General features: G+C 38.6%; 1 long non-coding RNA gene across 1 annotated transcript in view; it reads right to left on the bottom strand.

The window, feature by feature from the left end:
• Positions 1–2,166, bottom strand: part of LOC130602277 (uncharacterized) — a 40,914-nt gene extending 38,748 nt beyond the window's left edge. The window contains exon 1 of the long non-coding RNA XR_008972868.1: positions 2,020–2,166. This is a non-coding gene — a long non-coding RNA (uncharacterized LOC130602277). The remainder of the gene's footprint in view (positions 1–2,019) is intronic.
• Positions 2,167–19,940: the final 17,774 nt, after the last annotated feature.

Raw genomic sequence — 19,940 nt, 5'->3', positions numbered from 1 at the left:
GGATGTATTAACCAAAATTACCATTTACAACAAAAGGCAGTATTCCTGAAGGTCCCTGGCATTATTTGATCACAATTCACTGTTCCTTCTACTTAGTCAACTTTGCGACATTAAAGATCTCATAGCTTCTGACTGTTTCATTAATGAGGTCCCATATACATTTTGTAATGCAGCTATTGCTCAATAGTATTTTGAAGCCATGCCAATATTTTTATGTTACACAGATGTGTGTATTTTGGATATTGAAAGCTTTTTCCATTAAGCATTATTCTTTGCTAATGTGTAGTTAATAACACAATGGGAAAAGCTTTTAAACTGCTCTGAGGATTAAACTGCTCATACTTGTTTAACTGCTTGATTTCCTAATGGATATAGTGCAGGATTTAATATTCTGCTCATTTACATTACTTATCAGAGGAAAAGAGAGAGACCTTCAACTGAGTATTCTAAAAACAACAGTAAATCATGTTTAAGTTGATTGATTTCTGCATAAGTATTAACCCAGTCTAATGAAAGGCACAATGTCTTCATAATACATGCCATCATGTTCAACTAAAGCTGAATATTTAGATTTAGTTTTTTTACTTAGAGTGGTGAAACAGCATCCCTATTGCTTGATTGGATGTGACTTATCTCACAGCTGGATTCGCTCCCTTGTACAAAGCGTGGTGCTAAGTTAAAATAAAATTCCATTCCATCCTTAATTAGCAGAGTTACACTGATTTACATCAACCACTGCTCCAGCCCTATAGATCTGCTATCATAATTGGAAATCTTTGCTCAAATGCATCAGACACAGAAAAACTTGTAAGGATTAGATTATACCCCTTTATTCACTCTGAGAAGTATTTTAGCCCCTAACATATTCATTAAAATGGACATCGGCTGAGAACAGCAGCAGGAACTGCATGCACCACACAGGTAACTCTTCAACATGTTCTCTTTCATTTCAGTCCTCCCTTCTCTCTCCCACGGCTATTGCAGTAGCTGCATTATGATGGTGAATTTATGACACAGGTTAAAATCTTAGTGTATAACCCCAGGTTGAAACATCCCCAGTCACTCCCAATCAGGGTGTAAAAGTTAACTGAGCCCAAATCACTCTACCAATTTCATGAACACCAGCTCAGTCAAACATTCATCCATGTAAGTACCTCCTTCAAACTAATACAATGCCTCTGCCTGGAAAGCACTGACTCCTCAACCAAAAGCATTTTGCATTAAAGAAAAAAGTCAGACTTAAAGAGAAATGTGTAAGAGAGACAGCTGTCTAACTAAGTCAATTCCCCAGGTATATTGTAACGCTGATGGATTAACTTCCTGCGGGCCTCATTTTTCTGCCACCAGAATGTTAAATAATGCCTTATTCCACAAGAAACCCCACTGATACCCACTGGAACTAAGCAGAGATCATAGCAATACTCAGCATGAGCAGGAACACACTCATAGCTGAACACAAAGAACAATGATCTCAATTCTTCAAAGATAACTCTCTGTAAGTCCAAGGTCTGTCCAAGTTCCTGAGGAAGGATCACAAAAGAAGAACTGATATTCCAAGAGCTGTTCTCTCTTACAGAAATGGCCACATTTAGAACTTTAGAGTAGCTATCCTCACATGTTTAACTGAGGATGCTGTGAAAAATTAGTGTCATGAGTGCTAAAATAATCAAATCCATAAAGTTCACCACAAAATCTATTGGCTACTTCAGCCCACATATCCAGTTTGGAAAATGGCACTTCTCTTATCAGATTGGCAGCTGCAATTCAACAGTACAATCACACCTCAAGCACTCTCATTAGCTGAATGGCCAATACAAATGGTGTTAATCATACTGGTGTTAATCAACCGGCATTTCACAGAAGTCTGTTATGTAAAAATCAGCAAAGGTCAGAGAAACATCAAGGAGAATTAAACAGGATATGAGCAATCCTCTTCATTAATAAATTTTGGTTTGTTGGTACCTGATGAGGTAATATCCTTTAAGAGAACTGCTCAGGAATTTAAAAAAACAAAATTACCTGGGAAGCATTTGAGTGTGAAAGTCTCAAGCATTGAATCAGTTATTCAGTTGGATTATGCAGAGCTCTGAGATCCAGATATGCACTACCCTCCTCCTTGTCCTGGCCTCCTTTAAAAGATGAGCCAGGCATGCAGACAGAGAGAAGGCTGTGGTGTATTCTGTTATGGTTCCAGTAACTATGGTGATGCAGGGCACACCCAGAGCACGTTGCCTGGCAGTAAGGGTACAGGATGGATAACCGTGGACCCAAGACTTGAATATGCCACAGAGTAAACAGACTGCAGTGACCAAGATTAAATCTGAAGAGATTTTATGAATTAATTGTTGCTCCTTCATTAAGCTGAATTGACAGTTTTGGGAGGTGGTAATGTTGAATACTGATGTGGTAGATTTGTGTTCCAGTGATCAACATTATCTTGAGTCTCCTCAGCATACAGTATGACAGTGGGGAAGAGCACCCAACTCTTCAGGATCTCCTGTGAATTTGGGACAGCACCTTGCCATCTTTGGCACTCACTGGCAGTTTCCAGTCTGGTTTAATTGAAAACTGTAGTTCTATACTTTGGCATCTCAAAGTCAAGTTTATGCAAATCAATTACAGTAGGGAAGGGAGGTCTTAAATCATGTTATGAAATAACATAAACAATTCCATTTGGGTCTGAAGTCAATTATGGCACTGTAGCTGTCAAAAGGTTCATCTGAAGCATTTGTTGCCTAAATTGAAGGTTGGACATCCAAATTGAAATGTCATTTTTATTAGTCTCTGACGCTTAGAGAAATAGCCTCTTCTACTCTAGCAGGCTATACCCATTAACTCCCATTAGTGCTAATGGAGTTATGCACATACATCACATGCACATATATCACTAAGCACCTCTGTAACACTCATAATACCACATTAGATAGAAGCTGTTTTATTGAAGTATGGTAGGAAAGATTACAATATGGCATGTTTGACACCATCTTCTGAGGGCCACATCAACATTTTAAACTGACGTATAGTCTAAGATACAAAGCTGGATCTTCATGCAAATCTAATATGGAAACAGCCTTCCTCTTGGATCGAGTAAGAATTTAGCCTCTTTCAGGCACACTTGATGTCCTAGTGTTACTCCTGTTTCAGTATAACAATGTAAGACAGAAACTCTGGCTCTTTTTAATTGAGAGGCAACTGGGAACAGTGGCTCATGAACTGCTTTTTCAATTTTCCCTTTCATGTGTGCTTGCTAGAAAAACTAGAGGTTTTTTTCTCTGCTATTTGGTTTTCAGAATCACTGCCCTTGCACCTACCATGCTTTATAATAAACTTGATTATAAACTAGGTTATTAAAATAAATGATTACAGAAACTGAAGTACTACAAATAATCATTAACAACAAGGAAAACCTGATCCAAAGACCCTTCTGGCTTTAGCAAGTTTTGTTGTTGCTATCCATGGTGTGGAACTTCCTCTGAAAGGACAGTACTAGAGATCAGCCAACAAAGGCATTCTTTGGAATATATATAATAATATATTGGGCTTCAGGATATCATTGCATTCTATTGCATGTTACACTCAGACCTATTAATTAAATTGCACTGATTTTGACAATCTTTTGATGAAGGCCAGCAGTATAAAACTCTTTGGGACAGGGTGATTCTGCTTTTCTGTTTGTATGCCTGCTTACTCTAATTCTATAAATACAGAAAGAGAGTGCTAACGTTTGCTTCATGCCCAGTTTAAATGTCTTCTTTTGTATAGCTCTTAAACTAACTGAGGTTGTTTCTGGGTGATCTGAATTGATTCCTTTCTTTCTAGCTGAGCTATCTGAAGGAGCAACTATCTTATGCTGTTGTTCAGCACAGGCTATTCTGCCTTTGGTTGTGTACAAGCAGGATGTCACATCTCAGAAGGCCAAGTCCTCAGAGAGGGATTATAACAAAACACACAATGATGCTTGCATTTATTAAGAACTCTACCTTTTGTTATAATCCCATGATGCTTTACATTATTGATTTGGCATTCCTGGCACTAATCTATCAATAGATAGATTTTTCAGCTGAAGAAATGGGTGACTGTCTGACATCTTCAAATAGCTCTTTTACTGGCTTAATTCTTGCACTTAGATACCATGTTTTAGTAATGTTGAGATCCAATCTACCATAAAGATACTGTGTAAAAAAAGTGAAAACATTTACCAGGGTTGCTCAGTGGTACTTCTCAGATATCAGCTAAAGTAACCTAGTAAACTGTGCAGAGTTCAAGCAGTAAGCAGCTCTATGTATATTGTAGCATACACCTTAGTCATCTCATTTCCTCTTGTTCAGAGAACAGATGACAATGAAAACTGATTTCAAGTAGTTATGTATAATCCCCGCTAAGTGGTTGTCAGAATTTACTGCAGTTGTTATGTACTGTAGATACACCAAAAGGTAATTTCCAAAAGACTTTTATAATGCCATTTTAGAATGCTTTCACCTCTGGAGTAGTTTTAAATGAAGAACACTCCAGCAAAGTTAAATAGGCTGCTGTAAAACAAGAACAGAAGAGAGTCACTCACTGAGCTCTGAGGTTCTGCTGTTTTCAGGACAGAAGTGGGAGGTAGAAAGGATTGTTTATGTATGAGAAAACAACCTGCCTTTAAGACAGGGGTCACTGGGTGAGATCCGCTTATCCCTGTTTCCAGCTGGTTTGAAAACTAATCTCATGTGCTTGGATTGCAAGTTTATATTGTAGCATTTTCTGGTAATACATAATGCAATATTGCTGTTCCCAAACCTGCAGAACACAAGGAAGATAGGAGAAAAACTTTAAAGCTAAACAACAGGAAATTAACAACAATCTTTCTCATTCTTAGCACAAGCTTGATGTGCTGTACAGACTCTTTTAAAGCACATACTCTTCCCTGTAAATGGGAATTACATTAGCATGCCTGTGATACCTGCCTTCCTGGAGAGTACATGTGTATGTCACTGTCTATCTCTAGAGGCTGGAAAATAACCATCCAGTGGTATGTGCCCTAACACCACTGCCCATAGAAATTCAGATGAAACTCAAGTGCCTTCCCTCTCCAGCCAGATGTGAACTCCAGTTTTATGGGACACTCTGAAGTGCACAATGGACAGGACAGGTCAACGGATGGGCAGGGACAGTGCCACAAAACGTTCCAGTTTTGTGAGTAGCACTGCAAGAGTTTCATTCCTAATGCTCCTACCCGTTACACATTCTATGTTAAACTGACCTGCCTTTCACCCAGGCTTATACCACATGTGATGACATTGTTAAAACAGACTGACTGAGAAAGAATCAGCAGCTTACCATCCGAACATGTTAGTAAATAATTTTAGAGTCAAAGAAGCTTTTATATTCATGAAATGGCTTTGTATTACAAACCTAATCTGGATAACCTGCCTAATCCCTTGTCATCTTAATTCATGAATTTATATTAGGAATTCTCAAAGGTCTGGCACACTTGCCTGAAATCTTTAATTCTTTTCTGCGCATCAAAATCACACAATTGAATTTTGTAAGAAATGAAAATACATTTTATCCAGTATTCAGTATTTCTTAAACAAATGGAACTTCAAAGTGAATATAGCCTTAAAATATTTTATGTATTTTCCTATTGAAGATCACTGTAAATATTAAACATATCATGTTAGTCTACAATTTAGCTAAAGTGATTTATATTAACGCAATTCACATGTCTATCTTTTTCAAGAGAAATTAAAAACATAGACAATCCTCACAACATGTTCATGAATTTTATTTAAGTCTCATAATGTTCTTAAAAGACAGGTTAGAATGCTGTTCTCTATCAGTAAAAGTATCTTGGGGACAGCAAGCAAACCTGAGAATCGGCAGAATTAAAGTAAGGCCCACTATCTACACCCTGCACTGTCTACAGCTCCTAATCCCCCCGTCATTCCATACGTGTACCTCTAGTACAATAATACAGCTGGGTTTGTTGTTTCAGTATTGAGAATGTAGCTGTGAGATTCAACCCACCTTCAACTATGGCTATGGTGAATTCAAACCCATCTACAGTTGATATTTCTTGCCCGTGCAGTGAAAAGGTTTTCAAAAGAACAATATTGATCATATTCAATTCCCTTAAAATGACGTACTTCGGCATACCCAAAAGATTCTTCCTTTCCTTTGAAGGTTAATCATTCTAAGGTTACACTATTTCATTGTGTTTCCTGTGTTGTTTTGCCGTAAGGCAATGTTGTCATGCACCACTAAGGCTATCACAGCTTGCAAATACAATTTTTTTTCCCCTGTTCTTGCTATACTGCCGATACAGATGATACTTCAATAGTTTTCTCAGCCAGCACCAACAGAGAGCTGGCTCATTTAAACTGTCTTTGAATTGTATCCAATTTGGCTGCAAGTCTGGATTTTTCATAGCATAACATGGGGCAGTTAAAGACAAATTTTGCCACACAGTTCTATTTCCTTCCAGTTTTACCTTGCATCCGTACATCAACATGTCACTTGGATTAATACTAAATGCATCACATACTGGTTGAGTCTTCATACTTTCTGGGATCCTGCTGCATTTCCAGGTGTAAGATACCTAATGATGTACTGCTGACAATGACATCCACAAGGTTTATTCTAGACTTGGCAATGAGAAGACTGAGGTAACCAGCCTATTTAATACAATGTAAGACCTCATAAAGACTACTTTTTAGAGTGTAAGACCCAAGAATAACCAATAAACTGGTGTGACACAGAGCAGAAATGTAAGAGCTAATGCAGCACAGATCAAAATGAAAGGAAATGCTTAGACTGGTCAGTAGTAGTTCAAGGGCATTTGATTCCTCCTTATCAAGCAGAGTTGCTACCCTGCTTCTAATCCAGCCAAACAATGGCTGCAGATCCAATAAGATACCACAAGATTTTTCAATCCTCCTGACTTTTCTTCATTATCACTGAGTCATATTCACAGTGACTTTGTACTCTGGAGAGCCAAATGAATTACAGACAGACAGACTCACTCTCTTCACTATTGAATTCCTGCCTATTGCTCTTCTGGGTTTTCCAAAAGGTCTTTCCTTCCCAGCTGGAGATATACAGGCAAGCCTGCCTGCTGACTTGCTGTCCTGCTTATTATCCTTGCTTGGGCACATGCAAAAATACCAAGAAAACAAAGTACTTGGTCTTGGGTTTGAAGCAGTTCTGGAAGAGGGCCTGCAACACCAAAATCTGCAATGTCATCTCATGATCTCTTCTGATACTGTCACAGATGTCTATTCTGAATGTCTTCTCAGGGCAAGAAAACTGAATTTGAACAAGAGACAGGCATCAATTTCCCATTTCTCAAATTGGGTTAGCAGATCTATCCACAAAACTAACCATTCCTTCGGGATCAGGAAACAGGTACAGCACTGAGAAATCATCAAGAATAGTTGAAGCTTCCATTAAATTAAATGGTACTTTGGTATTCAGTTCTGCATCTTCTGGTGGGATTTGTGACCACCTAAAAAAATCATCTGGCAACAATCACTTCATTTACAAGTTATTTTAACATCATCTCAAGCTTCCTTCACATCCATAAAATACTTTGCATATTGTTTTCCCTCTGTATCAGGAGACAACTTTGCAAATTGGTGCAATATATGAAATCGGAACTGTAGGGAATACGTAGCTCTGATGCTAAATGTTATGACTTTAATTGAACTTTCTCAGAGGCAGATTATTCCACTTTTCAAAATTGGTTTCCCAAGACACTTTCGGTCTAAAAATATTTCAGATATTATACTCATTTTGCTTGTCAGGCTTTTAAATTCATCATTTAGTTCCATAGCAAAAACATCCTAATGGGTACGACCTCTTTCACTTCAATAATCTGTGATCCGCGTACTTTTGATACATTCTCTTGAAGTGCATGAGTGAACTTCCTGCACCTTGCTACTCTTGGGGATCATAGGAATATCAGTTACCAGCTCTCACTCTCTTTCACTCACTCCAGTCTCATTTAGCATGACAGCATAGTCTGCAAATTTCACTGCTAGCCACCACAGAGGAGACCTGGCTTTTCCTTTGGTGAGGTAAGAGCCATTAATGCATTTTCAGTATGGATAAGCTTGTATTCATGGAGTCCAAGCTTCCATGCACCAAATAATACCCTCTAGTACTGTTACTAGAGCAAGATAGATCGTTTTGAATCACAGAGACTTCACTAAATCTGCACATTTCACTGGACCAACCACAGCTTTAACCTTCTCAGATCCAGGATGAAATTTCTAGCCAAAACAGACACAGTCATGACACCAGATGAAGAAACACTCAATTAAGGACAGAAGTTTAGTACAGGAGAGATGAAGGTTTTAGCTTTATTTATGTGACATTAATCAGAGAGATTCTCATCCCACCCCCAAGTCTGTTCAGTAACTACACTGCAGCTCTGGGATTCATCTCTCATGTTACAAAAATAACCCAGAGAAAAAAACCCAAACCAGCTCATGGTATCCACTTTAAATTGTGATGAAAACTTTAAGTTCTTGTGACAAAGGCAAATATCTTGAGAATGGTAAGTGGCTTATAATGCCCTCTTATTCTATGCATAGATAATGAGATTTCCTTTTGTGTGAAAGAGAGGGCACAATAACTGATACAGCCAGTTCATTCTGGTATTTGAGAACCATCTCTAATGCTATCAGAACAGTGCTCAGCCCTTTGGCAAACAAACATATGTTATGGAAGGTGACATTTAAGGAAAGAGAATTATTTATTTATTTTTAACCATAATTTCTATTTCTGTGTCTTAGCAGTAAAAATGTCAAAGATTTACAGACTGAAACAAGTCAAATACATCTACAAGATCTTTTCTGGAGAGAAAGGAGATTGCTTAGAGAATATGGCAAAGTTCTGAAGGGTTTCTCTATGGTAAGGATGCCAAGGGAATCTATCAATGACCTTGTAATATGATGATACCAATGTTAAGAAGGGACATCTTTTAATACCCCAGTGTCTGGAGTCGCTAATCCAGGAATGAAGCAAACAGCTTCCTGGGACAGACTTTCATGCCTCCAGTGAGACCTAAGAACCCTCAGTATCTCCCAAGGAAGCCCCACAGTCATGCAGAACCAGGCATTACTGGTATCATCTGTCTTGATACCTCTGCTGATTGAGGTATAAAGACAGAATTGCAGTGTTGATCACTCACAATGTTTTCTTCCCCAGTCCATACTTTATCCCCAGACTCCTTCCCCTTCTACTTTATTTTTCCTCTCCTTTCTCCACTACTTCTTCCTTAAAGGACTGGAACAGTGACAGACACAACTGTTTCCTGAATTTCTCTTTATGAAGGTTGTGATGTACGCAGCTCCGCAGAATCAGCTATTAGTAAGTGCCTCTAAAAACCTGCCATTTGCCATTGTCACCCTGTTTTCCAAGACCAGCTCAGGTGTCACTTCTTCCTCCACTCCATGCAGGCAATCCCTGCTAGACCAGAGGAACTGGCACTCTGCCATCCAAGAACTGTTTGACTTTGGCTTGGCAGCAGACTTCGTCTCTTAGAGAATCCTGCTCAGCAGCTGAGGCAAATGTTCCATGCTCCTTCTAAGTCCCACTGGTTCATGATGAACAATGTGAAACTCAGCTAAGGCAATAGCCAGCAGTGAAAACATCAAATCACAGATGAACTGTTGTTCCATTATCTATATATTTCAATAGGAAATACCTCCCCCTTCTTTTCTTTTTAGTGTAACTGTGCTAGTTAAAATAAATTGATTAGCTTTAGCAAATTTTAAGAGAAACATGCATGAGAACATTTTTTACCTCCAAAGCTCAAATATACTAACACTAACCTGTCACTAAATTCAAGCCATGAGGACATCAGTCCTGTAACAATAGAGGTGCTGTAGTGCAGATGTGTGTAAAATAATCACTTAATTACAAAGCAGTAGTTCTGGCAGTATTTTGCTACACTATAAAATGATGCAGCATGTAAACAAGAAAAGCAGTTCAATATATAGATTATTTATTTTGTACTGCCTTCCTTTGCAGCAAACCATGCTATCTTCTTGTTCAAGTAGCACTGCACTAATTCAAAATGCAAGACACTTGCCTTTCCCAGAGTACAAAGTGGGCTGTTTAAATCTGACAAGGTTTTTGCCTTCCTTTTCTCCTGCCACCCTCCAGCCTCCGCCCATGACCATCCAACATAGTTCAGACAAATTTTTTTCAAAGCAGCCTTCTCAATTTCTTTTCTTTTGAGTGTGAATTTATGAAGGGAGTGAGATCTGCCACAGACCAGAAGCTAAACTAACATGCTGCTTATGCACACGCTTTATCAGCATCACCTCTGGGAGATTTCCGGCTTCTAAACTATTGTGCAAATAGCCTTTATTTCATAGCAGTAGAAATCTCTTTTGTCAACACTGGCATTTTGTGTTTGGGTTTATTACAGATCCTGAAAATAATAATGTTTCCCTTCTTTAAAGATACCTGACCATTACATAACTTTTGCCCTTGACTCTCATATCCCCAAGGGGATTACTAACATTTCAGGTGGGAAAACTGAGTCCCAGTGGCATTGCCACAGTCACCCATCAGCCCAGGTGTGAATAGAAACCCTATTTTCTTAATGGTGGTCCTGTGGTTCAGCAAACAACCACGCTGTATCGAGTTTAGCTTCCTCAATACAAACAGCAGCTCCTAAACAGCAGCTATCTGTTAAATAGTGTTAATTTGTCCTGTTGTTATTAATTGATCATGCTTGCTCTGCTTAATCCCCATGTTCTTATACACATCAAATAGTAACTTAGTCCACAAAAAAGCCTTCTGATCACACAGTGCAGCGGAAAGCAGGGGAAGGTAATCAGAAAATGGCCTCTAGACTTGAGACTATGACCACAGTAAATAAATCTCTCTGCCTCATTGATGTTTACCCTTTCAAATTCCAGACTATTTCCCCAGGGAATGAATGCTAACAGGCCATGGCCAACACCTACTTATAGCTCTTCCTTCATTTTCCAATATATACCATAAAAATAGTGGTCTCTTTACCACTCATGCTGTAATTTTCTTTGGTTCCATTTGCTGTTTTGTAACTTCAACCTACTGTAAATCACATTAAAAGGATTTGCTTTCTAATAGTTTTTTTATTGAGTAATATATTTTATTTGGCACCTGTTACCTTGCTGGAGATTTCTTCTTCCAGTAATTTACTACATGTGACATAGTCCTCTAAGCACTAGCCAAAAGGAACCAACACAGTTAACAGCAGATTTACTCTACACTCCTTGGGCTGGGGGTTAAAAAAAGAATGTTCCTGTTATGAAAATCTATCAGTGTCCTCTGTTTGCAGAGAGGACTTGTCACTCTGCTTACCACGGAAGCAGCTGACATGATGTATTACATGATGTGTTACACAAGTCACTTAGCCATTTATCTATTTAAAATATGAAATAACTCTTACCTAATACAGGAGTGTTTAGTAAGACTTAATTAGCTGCTAGTATGTTTATTACAGAGATTTCTAAGATCCAAATGGCATAATATTGCTCTATAGATGAGAAATGATTAAAACATCTTATAAAGTATCAATTTGCAAGTAAAAAGGGTTCCAGCTATGAAACCACATTTGCTATTACACTCCGGAGGTTATGCTATGATGCTTGTTAAGAATACTTCTTTAATTTTAGTACAAGGTTTCTTTATCGCCACAGCTTACCAGTAATAAGGATTTAAGCACTCAACCCTATGAGATTTGGTTAGTTTTCACATATTCTGTCTTATGAGCAGCATTTGCTCACTATGTGAGTGCAGGGAAGTGCCAGATGTGTTAACATCTTTGCAGTTCCGAGTGCTGGTGCCTTCTGTATGTTAGCCTATGATGAATATGTGTAAGACAGATGTGCCAAACTGTCCCACTCCTCCAGATACATGAAATAAAATTTTAAAAAACTATTCTGGTGTGCTCTGAAACACTTTAAGACTTCCAAATGGCCCCATAAGCAGCTGGCTCTTCGTGCTGTAAAGTAGAGGTTCTGAGAAGAAAAAAAAACAAACCACAATCTAAGCAAAAAAGTCAACCAATAAAGGAAAATCTGTGACTAGAGAAGAGAGAAGTTTCCTGCCTTTGATGTTGGCTGCTATACCCTATTATACATCTCAGCACACCATCAGCAATGCAAATGGCAGCCTGCCTGTATGGCACACAGAGCTGCAGGTGGCACACGTACAACTGGACATATCTGGCAGCATATTCAATGTGTCCTTGCCAGCTGACCAGATTTTTGGAGTCAATCTAGGAGTAGTTCACAAAAAGATATGATCACTGATGTCCCTTCTCTCTTTGCCTTCTTCACCTTAAGACTTCACCACAGGAATGTGGCATGATGGAAATTATATTCTTCACACCCATCACAGTTGCCAGGGAGCCTTGTGGTCCTAGGATGGGCAGGGTAAGTCAGGAAGCAGTTACTCAGACTGTACGATAAGCACAGAATAGCTGATGAACACTGCTTCATTTTCTACAGCTTTTTAAGGGTCACATGCCATGCATTATGAAAATATGATGGTAAAAAAAAATAATCAGAAATGCTCTGACACTCCTTTGACCTGGAACCCATCATGGACATCAAGCCTTTTACACAGAAAAATATGCCAAGGCAAAGGATAGTCATATAAGCTATGTGATCCAGAAGTCATGCTATACCTAGAAGTACTGACATTGTGTCTTATTCCTGAGGGAAAAGTTCCAGTGTAACACAAGTTTGATTTTTAAACACATTTAGTTATGCCAATCAAGAAGGTCAGGTCCTTCAGCTTAGCTCATGTCAATTTAGAATTGCTCTAAAACAAACCAGGTTAAAATCACTGCAGTTTCAGGGGTTAGACAGAGCCTAATAATTTAAGCTCCTTTCTATCAAAGTATGAGCACAAACAGTACTGAGACGTTCAAAGTTGCAGGGGGCAGTGAGCAAATATCCTCCTATAAGGGAGGGGGAGAAGACAAAAACAACAAATCCATTTTGAGATCTTCTCTGTTAACGCTTTTAATTTTTATGAAGCTTTTTTCCATAATAGGACAAGTAGACAAAATTTTATGACCTCCTCAGTAAATGAATTCCATAAACTGACCGTAAAGTCAATGAATTCATGCTTCTTTTTGCTTGTTATACATGAACAGCTTTTTGTAACAACAATCCATTCTATTGCAAGAGAAGCAGGCTCATAAAAAGGGCAGAAACTATTTCAATTAACTATGTAAAAGAACGTTTAATATGTCTTATTTGAATGTTTATACCTCTCTGTCACCAAGCAAGTATCAAAGAACAGCCTTCATTTTCTTCATGACCAATGAGAACTACATCCATTCAAAATAAAGGAAAAAAGTTATGAACTAACTAATATGTATACATATATAAGCGTGTGTGCGTGTGTGTGTGTGTAAGAAGAACAATCCTAAGTAGTCGCTACCAATGTGAAGGATATACAACATTAAACTATTGCAATTTCTATGTCCAGAATCCCAAATCCTGACCTGGGGCTTGACTTTCAAAATCAGCATATTCTGTATGTTGCAAATAGTGGTGAAGTATGAAGACTTCACCATAATATCACAGACAACTTTTTGACAGTTCCTGACTCTAATTCCTGTTTTGAACCCTGGAGAGAAAACCCAAGAATTTTCGCACGTTGCTCACAGTACAGACAGTCCATACTGTTATTGAAAAATGACAGCCACCATCTCCAAAAGGTGTAATAACTTCCCTGAAAACATGTAGGAAAATTCCTTTCCCTAATTCTGCTGCAGCTGACAGTGCTATACTTTACTATCTCTAAAAGGAAACTGCTTAAAATCAAATAAATTATTAGTGACATTTTTCGTGCCTTTGTATTGTGTAGGTTTCAGTGGCACATTGATGGACAATAACAATCTGCTTAGCAAGCAGAATAAATACCACCACAGAACACCTTTATGCAGGAGAAATTAATGCCAATATTTACGTTTTGAGATTTCATTGGCAGGAGAAGCGTCACTACATGGCTTTGCAAAGCTTGTATGTTCTGGGTAGTAATAAGCAGCGTCTGGAAATACAGAAGATTACTGAGTTGTTCCTCCAAAGCTACCTGCTAAACGTCTGAATCTCTACAATCAGATCAGATGTCTTATGAGGCACATTATTACAAATACAATGGAAATGGAAAACTTTCTGGCTAAGACAAAACCACTGGCTCCTCCAGCATACTCTGAGATTTTTATGAGTTGTCCTGATCATGATCTCTGAAGTCAAGAATTGTAAGTAGAAATGAAGGCAGAAAAGTGAGCTCACCAAAAAAGAGACTTTTATTACATCCATGCAGGAATTTTATTAAAGAAACCTGAGGGAACAAGAGCTTTGAGCTATGATGTTCTTTTCTGTATAGCTGATGAAAAGAGACTATGAAAGGTCAAACATTCTAATTCTCCTCCCTGAAGTTAGTCATTCTTCCTGTTGTCAATGTTACTCTGTAGTCTACTTAGCAAAGGCAAGATTGCATCAGTTCATTGCAAGAAAGAATATAAGGCTATAGCAAGAAAGAACAAATTAAAAGGAGGAGTGAATGCATTCATCCATTTCCATTTTTCATTTCCCCAAAATGATGACAGTCTGAAAGCCAAAACTCATGCCCAGGTCAGACTTGTCTTTATGAAGTAAAGTCTATGGAAATTCCAAATGTGGGAGGGAGTTCAGTTTCATGGTTCCTACATCCAGAACTTCACTGGGGAGTGGGTGACTGGTCTATGCTATTCATTCCTCTTGCAAAGCCACTGCATACTGTGTTACCCCAGCTGACATCCCTCCCTTTCCTTGTACCTACCTACTTCATTCAACACTTAAGAAGATTTAGAAAAAGGTACAGGGTACAGGACTAAGAAATAAAGTGTGGAATCCCCACTCAGTGAGAGACCATCTGCAATAATCACCTTCACCACTTTAGCAAGCTAAGAATGTGACCCAAAGCATCGATCCCACATATACAGGAATGAAAAGGCATTTTAGGTGTAATTTCGAGGGTTTTGTGATGACCTAAACCAGCTAGCTAAAGGGTTAAAAATAAAGATGTAGTTAGAGAAGGGAGAAATGCATTTTAATATTTTTAATGAGCTGTATATCTTCTGAACATAAAACTGGTTTCAGAACTTGATACTTCAACATCACAGGCATGCTACTGAATTTCCTATTTGTGGAAAAGAAATTGCAGCGAGGCTGTTTTTTAGAGAAGAAAACACAATCTTTCTGTCTTTCCATATTCATGATAATATTTGTTATAATAATTTAGTTTTGTTTCAGTAACAGGAATGTTGGTGTTTTTCCATTTCTCCAATGCATTTCCACTTTCACACTTCCCCATCTAACATTAAATACATTGAAAACGGTGCCAAAATATTCAACAACATTGAAAAAGCAGAAGAGAAATAAAACCATAGTCACAGATTTCATTTCACTCCTTTTTCTAACTTAATCAATATTTCATTTTCTAATTCTTATCTAGAGAACTAGCAATATATCCCAATGAACTTCCACTCCTATAGATGCAAATCTGACACGTTGAACTTGAAAATTTGGTTTAGCAAGCTGACAGTCTTGAAAATGAAACAATGATTATTACAGGTGAAATCATCCCCACAAGAACAAAACAAAGAGAAATGATCAGATTTTGTCACATGATCCTACCATTACAATGTCTCCAGACTGAAAGATTTAACAACCAACTTCAGGTCAGCTTGCAATTGAAAAAGAGGGAGTTTGTAACTCAGGGTTACTGACTCCAGACAGAGGTATGTCAAAACCACACTCACAATCATGATTAGGTTTGGGGGTTTTTATTTCTCCCTTTTCTGCTCCAGAACTCACATTCTTATCTCTGCTGCTATATAGCAAAGACCATAGTGACACTTGCTGGTGCAGCAAGGAGTCTGAAGCAAAACGCAAAAGGAAGCAGAGCCAACTGCAGTTGTTTATTCAGACCTCCCCCTGGGGATAAATGCTCTGTGGATTCTGTTTCCTGCTTGGCAGATCAAGAGATGTACAACATGAAGAGGTAATTCTTCTTCTCCTGATCTATCAGTGTAAGCATTGAAATAGCAACCTTGGCTATCACAGGAGCAGTGTGCCACTTCTATGAACTTGAGTCAATTTTCTCTTTTTGTCCCCTTTCCTAAAGATACCTGAAGTACTCCAGGATCTCTCTTCCTTTGCCCTCAACCTCTCTTACCTTTCTCTTTAAATGCCCCTGTATTTCCTAAATACCCCTGACCTGTAATAACCTCTCCTTTCAGTGAAAAACAATTGGAAAATTTCTCTTCTCCTGTGGCTGGCATTTATGGGGCACCTCAACATCGCTCGTGGCTTTGCCCAGCTTTCAGAGGGCAGCACACTGTACTGAGTCTGCAATGAAAGCCAGAACCTCAGGATGTGTTCCCAGCCATGGCAGCTTGGGAAAATGCCTTATACTCCTTGAGTCAGCACGTTCTTCACTGCAAAGGCATTGGGAGACATAGATCAGACTTTACTTGAAGGAGGCGGCAAGTGGTTATACAGCCATATTAAAAGCCTACACTGCCTAAAGATACTACATGGGTTTAAAACCCCTTACAACTCTTTCACCCCAATCCACATCTAAAATAGGGGTTATGTAAAACCCTTCTCAAAAGGGCAGATGTAGTGAATGCTCATTTAGCTGAGAAGAGTTATTGGACCCTTGGGTCTCTGATGTGACCCTTGGAAAACAAAAGGTGATTTCTCTTACAGGCTGTAATAACAGCAACAACAACAAACCCCAGACGAACAGCAAAGGAACATTTTTGCCATTTGTTGATTATGATGACAGACAATTCTTCTTCACAGGTAATTGTATATCTTAGATGGTTATTTCATTACATTTTTGTCCTGATTGAGGCAACGTAGTTGCCTTCATCTGAGGTTGAATTCATTCTTACAGCAGAGGCAGCTGGAAGCACCTGACCTACCACGTCGTTAGTGTTTAGGTCTAAAAGGCTAAAAAATGGAAGCAAGTACAGCAAGTACTTGGTAGGTAAGCTTGGGTTTACACCTTGCTCTCATCATAGAACACCACAAGAGAAAATTCAAGGTTTAGTCCTCAGCTGCTGAACATCTTTAAAAGGAGAACGTCTTTTACTGCCTTTTCCACATATTTTCTTACGACCATTTCATATTTTTTTACCTGTTCTAAGGAGCCAAGAGTACCATTCCCAACCAAACAGTTTGTCATAGGTGACAGAGAGGGGAAATAAAGGGCTGCACCTCTTCCTCTACAGTACATTGCAGCAGTATGTATAGCATGTTATGTGATCCACCTAAATGAGCTTTTCTGTTTGGCTCTTGCCCTTTCTGTCATTTCTCTCCTGTTGTCCATAAATCACATCTTCTCACTGTCTCCATTTCACCATTTACCTTGTCCATTTAGACTGAAAGTATCTCAGAACAGGGCCTTTCTTTTAAACATACTGTCATGTACAACAGTATTTGTGAATTCTGGAAAAGGTTTTAAAAAGGTATTTCAAACCCTCAGCTCCTTCTAGCTATAACCTCCACCTACATGTCTTTACAGCTCTGTAAAGTGTGAATTACTGTGTGAATAACTTGGGTTGTTTTTTTAATTTCCTTACCTAAACAGAGATACTGCAAAAATTGTTTGCCCTCCCTATTAAAAAAATGTCCTGGTGAGGCATTAACCAGTTTTAAAATACTTAGATGCATCTGGAAAAGTAAAAAAGAAAAAGGTTGCTTAAAAATGTGGGGAAATATGTAAATCTGGTTTGTATGAAACCTTTCAAAATGAAAATTACTTGACTTCATGAATCTTTTAGCTAAGGCAGTTTGACAAACTCAGCATGAATTCATAAATCATGACAATCAAATGTAATGCAAATTTACCCTGAAAAAGTTCTGTTCTAAGATTACTGACCAATTCTAGCTGTAACACTAATATTATGGATCAAGCCTAGTTTTGGAATGGGTAACCACCTAACCTTACCATAGCACAAACTGGTATGTACTGAGCACAGGGTGGAACTGTGGAGCAATCTGGTAACTTTGCTTTGTCTTCCTAAAACTAACCCTCACTGTTCAATAGCCATCCCTGGAGTTATTTAAAATTTGCTGCTCATCTCTATGAGCTCACCCCTCTCCTTTCAAGTGTCTATGTACATTAAATCAGGTCCTTTTGAACAGGGGATGGATAGTTTCTTTGGAAGCAATACATGCAGTTAAAAAGCTTACTGAAGTCAGCATGTGTATGACAATAGCAAATTCCAGTCATGCTGAATGATTTGCACTGCCTGAGAAGGCTGTCAGGTATGATCTCTCTGCCAGCTCTGTGGTCACTCAACTCAGTTCGTTGTGCTCCAGAGGAGTCCAGTACACTAAACAACTTCCAGCTAGAACAAATAGAAGAGTGAAATGGACCCAGGCCATTGCAGCTGCAGCACAAATGTTCCTAAACAAAGCCAAGAGCCAGTGAGCAGTGTTCTCGCTTGTACCAGCAAAAGATTTTCAAGTACAAGAAGACACCATATTGAAAGATTAGATAATGCAAAGAAAGTAGTAAATAGGAAGTAGGCTACAATAAGAAGTGTCAAAGAAAATGGAGAATCCTTTGTGGTATTCATTCCAAGATATTCACAGTTCAAAAAGCGTGATGGCTAAAACTTCTGCCAGTGAATGAGAAAATTATTATAGGGGATAACAAGGGTCAAAAATGTCATTTGAAGGCTACTAGAACTAGGAGAGAGAAATACAATTCCTTCTGAGCAGTAGAAATCTCTGGGATTATTCAGTTTTTAAGCCACTTGGCCTAAAAGTGAACAGACTATTAAAAAATCCCAACTTGGTGACATTATTGAAATACCTCAGTAGGGAAAAATCCTATTTGCCCAAGAGTAGGAGCAACTGTTAGTCCTAAAGTCCTCTAGAAGAGAAACATAGGGTGGGAGAATTAAATAGCAGCATGCAGTGAAAGAGTGAGAGAAAATGATCTTCAGAAAACTAAACAAATACCTAAAAAAATCAGGTTGTAGATATTGTAATTTTTCTTCTAAAAAGCATAAAAAAAGGAAGCCTGAGCTGCTTCAGGGGTTTTAGGTGATACTTCAGAAATGCAACTGGATTCCCAGTAGCATTTCTCAAGTTGCTGTCAATTCATTCAGATATCAAAAGTCATCAGCATAACAACCCTCCATTTAACCACTCCAGTGTTTCCATCTCAGTCCTTTGAACAGAATCCTAAGTATGATCCCCATGTGCTGTGATTCAGGACAGCTGATCTTGACTATTTTTAAAACACTCAAGCCTGGTTAGACACAAGAGAATGATTGTGTGAAGACTGAATGCACAGGTGCCCTTGCATGCAGCACTTCAGCCAGACAACCACATACTGGAAACTGTTGCTTCTGCAACTCTCAAGCATCAGTTGCGTGCTAGACCCTGCATGGCCATTTAACCCCAGCATTGCCCAGCACATGGATCAAAACTCACTTCAATGTAATGACAAGTCCACAATGCTCAGATGCTTAGTTGAGCAGGTTTAGTATCCTGCTAAACATAGCACATACAACAGATTTGAATCTGTTCTGTTGTAAATGAGTTGAGCAATTTCACTTTCTCGTATCAGCAGAGTTTGGCTGGCTATTGGAAACCAGACTAGGTGGATTCATAATTTGTTTGGTATACTCAGGGTCCTACACAATAGCCACAATTTTTCCCTTCAAATAGGCTTTCTCAGAAATTATTAAGCTCAAGTGGATTCATTAAATAAGGCAATGATCAAGGTATTATTATTAGCTTTTAATCATGCAGACACAGTCCAAGTAAAACTGAGATTTACAATAGCATGAACACATTGACTCTCACCTGGTCACTTATTCTGCCATAAGAAGGCAATAAAACCTACTGACTGTGCTTGGAATATGCCTA

The sequence above is a fragment of the Pezoporus wallicus genome, unplaced genomic scaffold, assembly GCF_028554395.1.
Source record: "Pezoporus wallicus isolate ANWC-B61680 ecotype Strahan unplaced genomic scaffold, APGP_CSIRO_Pwel_v1 contig_8047, whole genome shotgun sequence".
NCBI classification, from domain to species: domain Eukaryota; kingdom Metazoa; phylum Chordata; class Aves; order Psittaciformes; family Psittacidae; genus Pezoporus; species Pezoporus wallicus.
This window is presented reverse-complemented; position numbering and strand designations above follow the sequence as displayed.